The 12,293-nt window shown below is 52.0% G+C and overlaps 1 protein-coding gene across 5 annotated transcripts in view; it reads right to left on the bottom strand.

The window, feature by feature from the left end:
* Window positions 1-12,293, bottom strand: part of ARHGAP26 (Rho GTPase activating protein 26) — a 166,247-nt gene that overhangs the window by 78,293 nt on the left and 75,661 nt on the right. The gene's annotated exons all lie outside the window — the stretch shown is intronic.

Here is a 12,293-nt window from a genome sequence, read left to right on the forward strand (position 1 = left end):
ATGCATCTCGTGGCTAACGCCCACTGGCGACAGCTTCCAGGGCACTCTGTGGCCTTTGGGGACCTGGCCRAAAAGGCCACAAAGGACTTCTACATTCAAAAAGCCAGGTTTTCACAGCTTCACAGTTTTATTAGAATAGCAACCAGAATACTTTTTGGAAGGAGAGAACGCAAAAGAGACGAGGTAAGAACAGAAGCTCTAAGAGCTTTTAAACAAACCATGAAACGGGCGCTCTTCTCCTCTCTCTTCTCATGGAGAAGCAAATAAAGCAAATAAACTTAGTGGGAGGCAGGTAATTCCCATTACATCTTATCAGCAYGGTAGGAACAGCTGGAAGGTGCTGTTGAGGCAAGGAGCAGGACGCTGTCCCTGCGCACGAGAGCTTACAGCCTGAGTGAACAGGAYGGGCAAAGAGTAAGAGAGGGAAAAAAACATTAATTTGCAGAGGACCTGAAACGCAGGAGGATTGGGCAACGCACCGACACGGCCGCACCAGAGCCACTTTCCTAGCCAACGTTGTGACTTAACCCCAAGACTCTCCCACCTTCAAACATTGGTGATCTTCCTCCTGTCCACACCACTTTTACAACTCGGCTACCTTAGATTAAAGCAACTGCTTCAACAGATCAAATAAAAGGGAAAAGAGCAATGGCAGAAGCTTTTAATCACAGTTTACGCACAATGTAAAAACACAGAGTAATGAAAACTGTGGCTGTAAGGAGAGCAGCCTTCAAACGTGCTGTATTTCACTTGCTCAAAAGACTAACATGATTAAAAAAAAATCCTTTTAGCCCATCAGCCCAGAGCCCAAGCAGAAATACATGCACGGTGGCGCTTCACTGTCATCATAAGATGGAGCCGAGGGTGGCAGCATCCATTACAGCAGGAAACGACGTTTGTGTAGGCTTCCGAACAAAGCGAGCCGCGTGCACACCCTTCCTCTCCCCGGGAGCAAGGCTGGGAGCCCCCTTTCGCAGGAGCCCGAGACACGGAGCGCTGATTTAATCACACGCTACGTCCAGAAATAGCAAGCAGGGAAGGCACGTTTCCAAAGACAATGTTGATAGCAACGCAGCAGCCAGCAGCAACCGGCACGGCGGCGGGAAGCGGGGAGGAAGAGCGGCTCTAATCTGCAGCCAGCATGCAAGCGCCTCCCGGGCTCCCCGCGAAGGGCATCGGCAYTAGGCATGAAGAGGTTCACGAGCCTGCCTCCGGGCACGGGGACGGACCACGTGCTTCTGGGGGGTTACTGCTGTAACATTAYTCCTGGGTTTTCCTCGCTACAAGCCGTTGCACCGGCCCCGCAGGGAAGCCACCAAGGCACCGCTACGTCGGGCTGCACTTCCGTGGGCACCTCCGCGGTGGCAACGTGCCGTTCCTTCGGTTGCATTTGCAAGGCGGTGGGGTGAGCTAAATTAGGGAACTTAATCAGCATTAAAGATCTCTTCTTCTYCATTTGCCTCTTGCAGGTTTATTTTTAGCCCAGGTCCATTGCTGGATCCCTTTCGGGGCCAGGCCCACAACCAGCTGCGCTGGCGCGGGTYGAGGGTGGGCAGGAGCTGCTTACGGCAGCTTTGCCACCGCGGGAAGGATTTGTGGAGCCGTGAATTTAATGGTGCAAGTCCAAACTGAGGGTTTAGGCAGAGACACTGATCCCTTTATGCTAATAGCCAATCTTCTATAACATTTTCCACAGCTCACCTTCCCTCTCCCCCTCCTAAGGTATCTAGACACACAACGCAAGACRAAGTAGAGACTTTGCTCGCAGGAAAGAATCTATTCATCTCACATCTGGAAAGTGGGGGATGATTCAGCATCAAAAACAGCTGTAGTCAGCAAGCGCATTTTCCTGCAGCAACAGTGTTTATATCACGAAAATAAAATAAGAGAAAACAGGAAAGAAAATAAACAGAAGGCTTCTCRGCCAGTGGCGCTGTCTAGCAGGCCTGGCTATGAAGTCAGCTTCCCCCAAAGATGTTTTTCTCTCCAGCGGCAGCACCCACCCTCGAGGACTTGCTGGAGGGGACGGGGGAAGAGCTCCTCATTCCCAGGGACTTCCAGAGGCCCAACCTTCCTCAGGATCCCATTCAACCGCTCCGCTGCGGCTCACAGGAGCAGGAGCCCAGATATCTAAGTTAATAACATATACCACCAAAGTGGGGCTCTGCTCTCTAGTTAAGAGCTCTGGCGCCTGACGCACGTCCCTTATCTGCTGTCCTCCTCCTGCGAGTGTCCTCTGCTGTCCCCGGCCGAAAGGACCCGTCACTGGGCTTTGGGTCTCAGTGCAAGCTGAGCAGCTACGGAGGGAAATCTGTTTGCCTGCACAGCCGTTCTTCCAATTTGGTTAATTGAAACAATAGCGAGGCTGTTAATCACCAGAGATTGTTCTTTAAAAAAAATAAAAGGAGGACAGACAAGGAAACACAATATCTTTGTGCCACTAACTGTAAAGTATGCACACACAGTAAAAAGGAAATTTCATGCAGAGGTCAACTATGCAACTATAAAACAAGGAGACACTGTCACCCTACATCCATCTTATTAAGGACAAACCTTTCCTCCTCTGTCAGGGTGTTAATCCATTAACACTGCTCTACAACATCAAGGTTTTAACCAAGTCCCACTTCTGTGATATCCTTTCATTTTCCAAGAAAAACACTACTTTTAAAACCAGGCCCTTTTCTCGTAATGCCTCTAGCCTTCCAAAGAGAGATTTTTTCAGCGTAAGAGAAAGTCTCCAAGTCTGAAGAAAGGGCTGTAAACGGGCGGTGTGTGTAAGAGGTCCAAGAGCAAAGCTCTCCCAGGCCCTAGGGGCTGCCACCTGCCCCGCCGTCAAGAACGCGCACTGAGCGCAGCCAAATCGTGCCTGGCAGTGACGGCCGAGCTCCCCTCCGGGCTCTCGGCAGAGCAATCTCCGCTCTCGCCCCGTCGGGGAAACGCCGAAGGGTTGGGGAGACCTCCAATAACCCGCCTAGCTATTGACCCGCTCCGTGCAYGGGTCTGCGTTCCGACAAGCTTAGCTTTTCCAAAATAACAAGAAAAAGACGTAACCTTTGCATAGTCACGGGCCTCTGGACGCAGTTCTCCAAAAACAAGAAAAATACAAGAACGTTGCAGAACGCAGTAAACTGCTGGGAGTTTGCAACTGAGTTCTGCACAAGCCCGACTACCCGTTTTAAACAATTCATTAAGCAAAACAACCACCCGTGGGGGTTTTTTGAATGTGAAAAGATTTGATAGTGCTGGCTATATTTTAAATATGCCGACATCAAAGATTATCCAAGTTACTTTAATGATTTTTGGTGAGATTTTCAGTTTCACTATCATTTCAAAGAAAAGCTGGAACTGAATGGATCCATATGTTAGTATGACAAAAAAAAATGAAGTGTGTGGTTATTAGATATGTGTGTTTGTATATGCATATGTACACAAGCCATTTTTCTGTTGTTAAAACACTCTGGAGGAAATGCATCTACATCCAAAAAGCTTCTCATAAAATAAAGAGCTTCTTTCACTTTCCAGCATTATTCTGTGCAAAAGGCTAGGAGATTCGACGGAGACCGCGCAGAGGTGAGGGGCCGGCGCCCCACGCACCGCGTGCGGGAAGAGGCTTAGTGATCCGCTCACGAAACCGGGGCGGCAAAGCCCTACCCCGCAGCTCCGCCACCATTTCAACMTCGTGCTCTCGCTGATTATCCCCGTTTGATCGTCTCTTCAGAGCCAAACTATCTTTACTGGGAAGTTTCAGAAGTGAAGTTAATAGAAAAAAAACATATAAACCTAAGACAGAATTTGCAGACCTTGATGCCTTARTGTTCTGAATTCATACTGTAGATGGTCAAATGCCCTGAACAAAATATCTTAGTGGAATCTTAGTATTTTAGTGGAAGCTACTTCTGCTCAACTTCTGCAGCATCATTTCTATTTGGAGGATTAAACAAGGCTTTTGTGACCCAGTTTTAAAAAATTCTGAGATTCATCTGTAAGTAAACCAGGAGTTTAAGTAAACAGCATCACAGAAAATCCAGATTTATGATTATTTTGAAAATTTCCTGCAATGTTAAATTAAAATACCCCCATGAAACACTCACGCTGTGTTCAGTCATTGACTCAATATTTAAAACAATTTGACAAAGGAAAAATTAATTCTTCCTGGTAAAATATTTCACCAAAGCTACACCAAGTTTTGCAGAGGAAGCAGTTTTATACAGACCATTAGCAGGCCTGCGATAGCCACGGGTGCACTAATGAACCTCGCAAAGCAAAGCGCAGCCGCTTTGCCGCCGAGCCGCTGCTGTGCCGGTGAGTCGTTTTACGTCCTATCTGCAGCCACGGGATCCCTTTCAAAGCTGCCACCTGTATTTCCCTTGATTCGCATCTCCAGCATCTCGTGGACCCAGCTGCGGGCAGAGGTAATGCAGACTGTACCCATCCATTCACCCCCTCAGGTTTCAATTCTGTAATTACTACATATAAATATTTAAGTTAGAAATGCAGCTAATAAAAACCCGAGCCTAACCAAAAAGCCTCCTATAGCCACCATCCGTAGCCTCATGCCATTTCTACCTGCACAGGGAACCAGCAAGAACCTACTTCATCGGTTTTGCAGCCCTGCGCTAGATCAATGGCACACACGAACACGCAAGGAGCAAACGGCTAACGCCTGACTGCCCGTGGGCTGTTTAGGATAAAATTGGAAGTTGTGGGTAACAAAAAGAAAAAAGGAAGTAGATGGGGGTTTAGGTGTGGAACTAGCAAAAGAAGATATTGAGTAATTTTAGGTTTATTTCCTCATTTCAGGGTTCATGCTGGTTGGCCATAATGTCTATTAACTTCCACGATGAATTAACTGTGCTCTCATACGGCAATTGCATGTGTGCACACACCCTTTATAAAAAACACTGCATTTGATATACAAAGCAGTTTTGCATTTAAAATGCAAAATGGCACAACGTAAGCTGTAACCCTTGGAGGTTCGGTGGTGTCCAGCACAGTTCCCCAAACGTGTCAGATTCAGACACTAGCCCTAGATTCTGCCCAAAGGGCTAGGAGCTAGAGGAAAGTGTCGTCCAGCTTCTCAGGGGTGGGAGATAAGTGATTTACAGAAAGCCTTAACCGTTAAGAGCGTCAGCAGTCCTGTTTTGCAGGCACAGACGAGGCTCTCCATTTGAGAAGGAAAACACCATTTCAGCCACCTAGTCCCTGCCCTGGCACGGAGGACTCTTCCTTGCACTTCTTTTTCTAGCGTTGGGACTTACCCTTCAACCCAGACTTTCCATTTAGACTAAAGCACACTGTCAAAACGGGCCGGTCCTGCCAGACTTCCTTGGGCTCCCTGGAGGAGCGCAATGTTTTTAAAGCAGTGAGCAATAGAAGGAAATGCTGCAATATTATGCAATTTCCTTGTGATTCATATTCAGAAATCCTCAAAACAACCATGAACAAGTTCTTCAACTTTCAGCTCAGAAGATGAACAAGCCAAAAAAGTATAAATAGAAATCATTATATGTCCTGACAATCGGTAGCCCAGCCAGCTTGCGAGCTCCCCAAGGGCCGGTTGAGAAGGCATGGGCAGGGCCTGCACCACCGTTTCCCCTGCGGGTTTTGGCACCTTTCCATAAACGAAAGGGGAAACGGGGGGAAAAGTGGCATAGACGCCGGGGTCCAGCCATGCAGATTTACTAAGACGAGACCTAGGCCAAAGTTACTGGGCGTCAAGATCCGTCCTGGAGAATTTGTTCCCAACCCTGTACAAAGAGTCGGGAGCCTGAGAAGCAGCAACCCCTAGGAAAAGGTTTGTGCAAATTATCCCGCAACGCCTGGAGGAGAAAGCCGCTCGGAGGATGTTGCACCATGCTCAGGCGCTCTGAGGAGGCCAGCAAAGACGAGCTCTTTGATTCGCTTAGCGCTTCGGTAGCGCACGAAAACTTTCTCTGATGTCCTGTAGCAAAGAAACCGTAAGCGACAGCAGGTCTTGTGCGCTGACCTTCGGTAGCTCAGGAAGGATTTCAAGAGAGCAAAACCTCAATGAATTATTTAGCACGTCTTCAGTTTAAAAGACAATAATGCATTACTTTGTTTCTACTGTCAAATACTCCATTATTTCACAGCAATTCAAGAGGGAAAAAAAGAAAGTGATAAAATTACATTTTCAAACTTAATTTTAGCATACATGGGTGGCGCATTTTCTCTGATTGCAAACAGCATAAGGAGGCACCTAATTATTTCCTTAACCTCCTGCCAGATGCCAGTATTTTCTCAGCCTTTTGAGAAGGGCCAGACTGCGGGCTATCTGCTGCTTCTGGCCAGGCACGTCATTCCTCAGCTCTACGTTCATGTGGCAATTACTGCATTTCTGTCTTGGGTTTTCCACGGTATTGCTAAAACTGGCCTTCGCAAGGACAGCCAGCCTCCAGTCTGCCCTGCCTCCACCCGCGCAGCCCACGGGCGGTCACAGGATCACACAACGGTGGAGGTTGGCAGGGAGATCTGGAGATCATCTCGTCCAGCCCCCTGCTCCAGCAGGGTCCCCTAGCGCACGCTGCCCAGGACCCTGTCCAGACGGCTTCCGCATCTCTCCAAGGATGGAGACGCCACGTGTGGTCCCAGGCCGGTAGCACCAGCTGCGGGAGAAATGGGGTCCTGGGCTTGGCTTCCCCACACCATGGACAGCGAGAGGGGCAGCAGAGCCCCATAGAGGTGGAAACCCCTCCGTGCCTGGCACACAGCGAGTCCCATCCATGCAGGGACGGCCGGTTTGGGCTGCGCGGCCGCGGAGCCGCCGTGCCGGGAGCCAGCCGGAGCAGGCTGCCAGCAGCGCCCAGAGCGGGCAGGCTCCTGCGCAGAGCAGCATATTTCCTCGCGGCAAGCGGGACACCTGGAAACCTTGATGAAATCAGCCCTTGCTGCTGGCTCTGCCTTATCAGCCCTGCTCGATTCTTGTGCCGGAGCCAGATCTCATACTCCGAGCAGGATTTTCAGAGCTAGGCTTCACCGTGTCGTGGCTAGAAATAACCTTCCTCGCTCTCCGAGCCAGAACGATATAGATAGGAGCAAGATCCTTCCCAGCCCGCATCACTGCGAACCGCCCCGCGGGGGGAAGGGAGGCAAAAATATGCCGYGACTCCAAAGCGAAAGACTTGGCAGGGCAGCGCAAACCTGCTGTGAAATTCTGGTTTATGTCATCCGAGCGAGGGCTGTTCGTTCGGAAGAGGGTGGCCCGGGGTCCCTGGCGCCTCTGCCCTTCCTTCCGCCCTCCCCTGCCTCCTTCCCGCCCGGCGCAGGGCTCGCGTGCCGCAGCCGGCGCTGCCCCCCTGCGCTTTCGCTCTCCCCCTCCTCGCTCCCAGCACAGACTGCAACCCCCAACGTACGCTGAGCCTGAGCTTGATTAAAAAATAATAAATAAATAAAAAAAAGAAATGAAAAATCAAAGTGAGCCATCTGGGGGCTTGGATCCTCTGCGCGGGTCTCGCTGCTGCGCGCCTCTGCGCCGAGCGAAGCGATGGGTCTAATTAAAAACAAGCCCAYGTTTATCGCAAGTGCAGGCATTCCCCAGGGCCCCCGCAGCCGAGGCCGCCCGGGCGCCTCGCCAGCCATCTGCACTGCTTAGCTCAGCTGAGTTATATAACCCGCTGCGCTTCCTACCTAAGGAAAAAAATTATCGGGGTCAACCTACGGAAAAAAACTACCTTGCTCAAGCTATCAACCTACCATGTCCAAATGTTAAAGGGAAATCAAGCAGCAGGCGGTTTAAAACAAACGAACAACCAAACCAAACAGAAAGAGGGAAGGTGCAAGGTGCAAAGCGTGTTAGCTATACGCCACTCTCTAGAACAACGTAACTAAAGGTCGACTGGTTTAGAAAAATACGTTTTTGGAATAACTAACGTGCTTAAAGCTTCGCGGAGCAGCACTTCTAAGCAATTCCAGCGGAGCGGATATGTCTGGATCACTCAAGTGACTGCTTAAAAGTGAAAACTTTGACTAGTTTAACAGCTTCCCGCAAGTTTTCTAGGATGTTTGAGCAACCCCTCGCACGGCCTCCTCCGCCAGGTACCAGCCCCTCGCGCTCCCGGGYGCACAGCGCCGTCCTCCCTCCAGCGTCCACCGACCAGCCAGCAGCCTCGGGGCACCAAAACCGGCCTAATTTTACACGACACGGTGTCATCTTTATTTTTAAAACAGCTGTAACACAGACAGGCCTTGCATTTGCATCCCGTGAAAAGAGGTTTCGCATTGCCCGGTTGCTCTGAGCAGCAGCTGGCGGCCCAGTGCCGAGGCTGGAGCAGCTCCAAGGCCRGAGCGGGTGTAATCCTCCACTCGCAGGACGCGGCTTGCCGGGCCCTTGCACCCGCGCCCAGCCAGGGGCACTTTGCAGCCTGCTCCCTCCRTCCCAGGTGGGATGCGGGAGCCTGGCGCAGGGGGCCGGCAGCCCCCTTGGCTGTGGCGGAAAGCAGCTCTGTGCCGGAGAGCCCAGCTCGCCGCCTCCGCAGGGTTATTCCGCTCCCCCGCGGCTCGCTACAGCGTCCGCACGCTCACGAGTTCACACTCAATGGTCTCATTTTCTTCAGCACTTCGCGGGCTGCTCCTGGAGGAGAGCAAGTCCTTCAACCCGTCCGAAGGCTCCTCTCGGAAACGGCACCAGGATATTCAGCTCCTTCCAGGCACGATCTCCAGTCCCACAAAGCCAACGATCTACCCGAGGACAGCGTCCACCACACGGACCATCGATGTGCACGGCGCCCGCGAGCAGCGTTCCTGGCACCGGGCAAGCCTTAGTTAGGAGGTGGCATGGGACGGGTCCATCCATGCTGCATCTGCTGCTGGAGCCGCCTCTCGGCAGGGCCCATCCATGCCAGCCCATTCCATCCCAACACGTGCCGGTATCTCGCCCCGTGCGGCACACCTCTGCCGGAACAGCAAACAGGGCAGTGCCGAGGAGAGACCGGAGCCACAGAAATAACACGATTAAAACATTTGCAGTGTCAGAGGGCAATGAAGTTCCTGAGGCTGCAACAAAGAGAAGGAAAAAGCCAGGATCCGGGACCRCGGCGGGTCTGTAGCAGGGCAGCAGATCACTGCTTGAAAGGAAACCCAAGGAGCAACGAAAGGAAGAAATAACGGAAGTGGTTTGTTTGTTTGACAACTGATTGTGCAATGAACCATCTACTTCAATTTTTAATCTGGAGCGGAAAAAATAGTCAATGAAAGCGGCAGAGAAGCTTCTGCGACTACCATGGAGCTATTCCCTGAATTTCTAGACGATTCTTGAATTGTCTGCTTGAGTAATCCTAAACGGAGGTAAGACAAGAAGAAAGAGAGGAGCAGAGAGGACATGTCCCCTCCGCCCRCGGCCAGCACAACGATCGCGGTTCGACCCACCACCGCTCCCGGTGCTGTGCGGATTCGGACTACCTCGCGCCRCCTCGCTCGCCTCCTGCCCCGAACACGTTGCGCTGCACCCCGGCGTCGGGGACACGTTCTGCTCAACAGGCGCGCGTGGTGTGGTGTCCCGCGGAGCGGCAGCCGAAGCSACCGTTAAATCCCAGCCCTCACTTCCCTGCCTCCATGGGCATCATCCAGCAAGGCAACGCTTGAGGAGACCAGCGGCCTCCACCAGTTCCCCAGCAGAAGCACCAACATGACCTCCTCCCGAAGGCAGAAGGGTAGGACTGGCCATCCTACCTGCCAAGTACCACCTCGCTTTGGGAGACCACAACCAAGAGAGCTACAGCAGAGCCAGCTCTAGCCAAGCCCACGCTGCAGAAACGCTGAGGTCCTCGCTCACAAAGAGGAATCATGGAGACAGGAGCCACCGCGCCGATCCTTGGTTTCCCAAGCAAGAGTTAGAAGAAGACAAGGACAAACTTCCCGAGAGGAGCTGGCACTGCAGGGTCAGGTTTTAAAGCAGTGTGGAGGGAGGGCTCTTCTCCGCTTTTAAGATCTCGAATGTTTCTCAGCATCTTTTCCTATTTGTGACCCAAACAGCTTGTTAAGCAAAGGACAAAAGCCTCACAGCTTGAAGCAGCCATAATTTTGGCTTATAAAGCTATCAAAATCTGAAGCAGCATTTATTGGAGCCATACCTAAAAGCCTGAAGTCAAGGCTTAGGACTTCACTGGATTAAGTGCTTTGGAAAAAAAATAAAAGCTTACAATCTTAGTGTGAAGTTACTACCCATAGGCTTAAAACAAGCCATAAAAGAGGAGAGGGAGAAGGAGGGAGCAGCGGTGAGAGCATGCGATACCAAAACCAACACGCAACACAACGCGTTATCCGTCAGTCTGAAAGCCGGGGCTGACTCTCCGAGGCTCCTCTTTTACCACCTTGTCCCCAAATAAGCTGACCCAAAAACCAGGTAAACTTTTGGCAAAGCAACTGCAGCAACAGCTGGAACTGTGAGATGCGAAAGAGGCGAGCAGGAATGCTGCGGGGCCCAAGCGGGCCGCGGGCTCTCCACCGCTTCACGCAAGCACCAGCAGGAAGCGCCCGCAGGTGACGTCGCTCCACCGAGACAACGATGCCGCTGTCACGGACCTCTACGGACGCTGCCGGGCGGGAGCGAGCGCAGCCCGACGGCCGYGCGGTTCAGGGAGAGCTCACTAGCTTGTCTGGGCCAGGAGGGCAGAGGAGAGGCAAGGAGAAAAGCAAACGATAGAAACCAAGAGATCTGAGGGGGAAAAAGGCTCCATTCAGCAAAGACAGAGACGGTGGGATGGAGAAGCAACTGGAAGGAGCCAGGTCCCGGAAACCAGAGCAGAAAGAAAGGATGCACCATAAGCAGACAAACCCGGAGAGGACGAAGGCCATGAAAAACTGCAAGATAAAACATAAACAAATACCCATCTTTCTCTGGAAGGCGCACAGAAACACACGTTTGTGGTTGGCATGGGATTGGGAGAGTAAAAAGAGGAGCACGGAAAGGGCTGCAAGGAAAAAGCTGCACGGACAGGCAGGGACGAAGCCCGTGGGAGCACGGGACGAGCCCACGCGACGAGCGTTCGCCCGCCCGCTCGCCCAGGTAAGGGRAAGCCAGGCGAAAGAAGACCAGCTGCAGTCAAAGAAATTCTGGATGGAGATTTTTCTACCGTCTCTAATAACTCAATTTCTCAGTCGCTACCGGTCTGAGGCTCAATTTACGGCCAGCGTTCTCGCAGAAAAACACCRCTGATATTATCGATAACTTGAGTGATTAGTCCCCGAGCCCCTGCCTGATCTTGATGTAGCAGCAGCTGTAAATACCGCATCCCAAGCATAAATCATCGGCCCTCGTCTCAGTCAAAGAGGGTTTTAAAGCATTGCTGGAAACAGTCAGATACGCTGGTAATGAGTGCAGTATAAAAACCAATATAGAGCAGGCAAGTGACCTCTGAGGAGCCAGAGATAAAATGAATTAAAACGATAAAACAGATTTGCAGCTTCCAGTTAGTTACGCTGGAATACGAGAAGGCTGGGAATTGGTACAGCCGGTATCCAGCCATCCCTCCACGGCGTCTCGGGGGCTGTGATTGAAGCCCTTCAAGTTAATTTATTTTCTGAATGAGCCAAAATGACAGGAATGCCGAGGCTGAAAGCGCTGGATTGAGTTCAAAAGACATCATTTCCACTGGGAAATTAATCTCTCACCATTCTGTATAATTAGACAAGGAAAATGAAAAACAATTTTGGAAAGAATTCCCAGCAGCAGTATCTGGGGCGGAGGCGGGAGGAGAGGGTGCGTGGCGTCGGGCAGGAATGCGCGGCCGGGCTTCGCCGTTACGGTGGGGCTTTGCTTCAAAACACGGCATTACGTTTCCCGAGCAGAAATGGCGAACGAGCCGCGATCCCGCCGGACGTCTGCGAGACGGGGAGAGCCGGGAGAGGGGCTGGAGCAGGGACCGGGCCGCCTGCCGCCCCGCGGCCGCGTCCCGGGTTGATCCCGTGGGACGGGGACGGGCTCCGGCGACGCGGCCCCAGTTCCAGCACAGCGCTCACCCCGTTTCGGCTGCAAATTGGTGGTTTTTGGCGAAAGGCGCACGGCGAACAGAGGTGGCGCTGGGGGGAGCAGCCTCCCAGAAACCCTGGCTAGAGCCGACGCTTGGTTTTCCTACGGCCCATTTCACTTTTACAAGCTGAAAATCCCCTTCCAGACCTGTCAGTTTTGCACCATTCCCAAAACACGCTTGAAACGAATACAGAAGTGGAGAGAAGAGGGAAACCGCCGCGCGGGGCTGACGCTCGCCCCGACCCCTGGGCTCTTCTGCGTCCCCTGCCCCGTCTCCGCACGGCCAAGCCACCGACGCCGAGACGGCAAG

The sequence above is a fragment of the Apteryx rowi genome, unplaced genomic scaffold (assembly GCF_003343035.1).
Source record: "Apteryx rowi isolate R43461 unplaced genomic scaffold, aptRow1 scaffold_2, whole genome shotgun sequence".
Classification (NCBI taxonomy): Eukaryota; Metazoa; Chordata; class Aves; order Apterygiformes; family Apterygidae; genus Apteryx; species Apteryx rowi.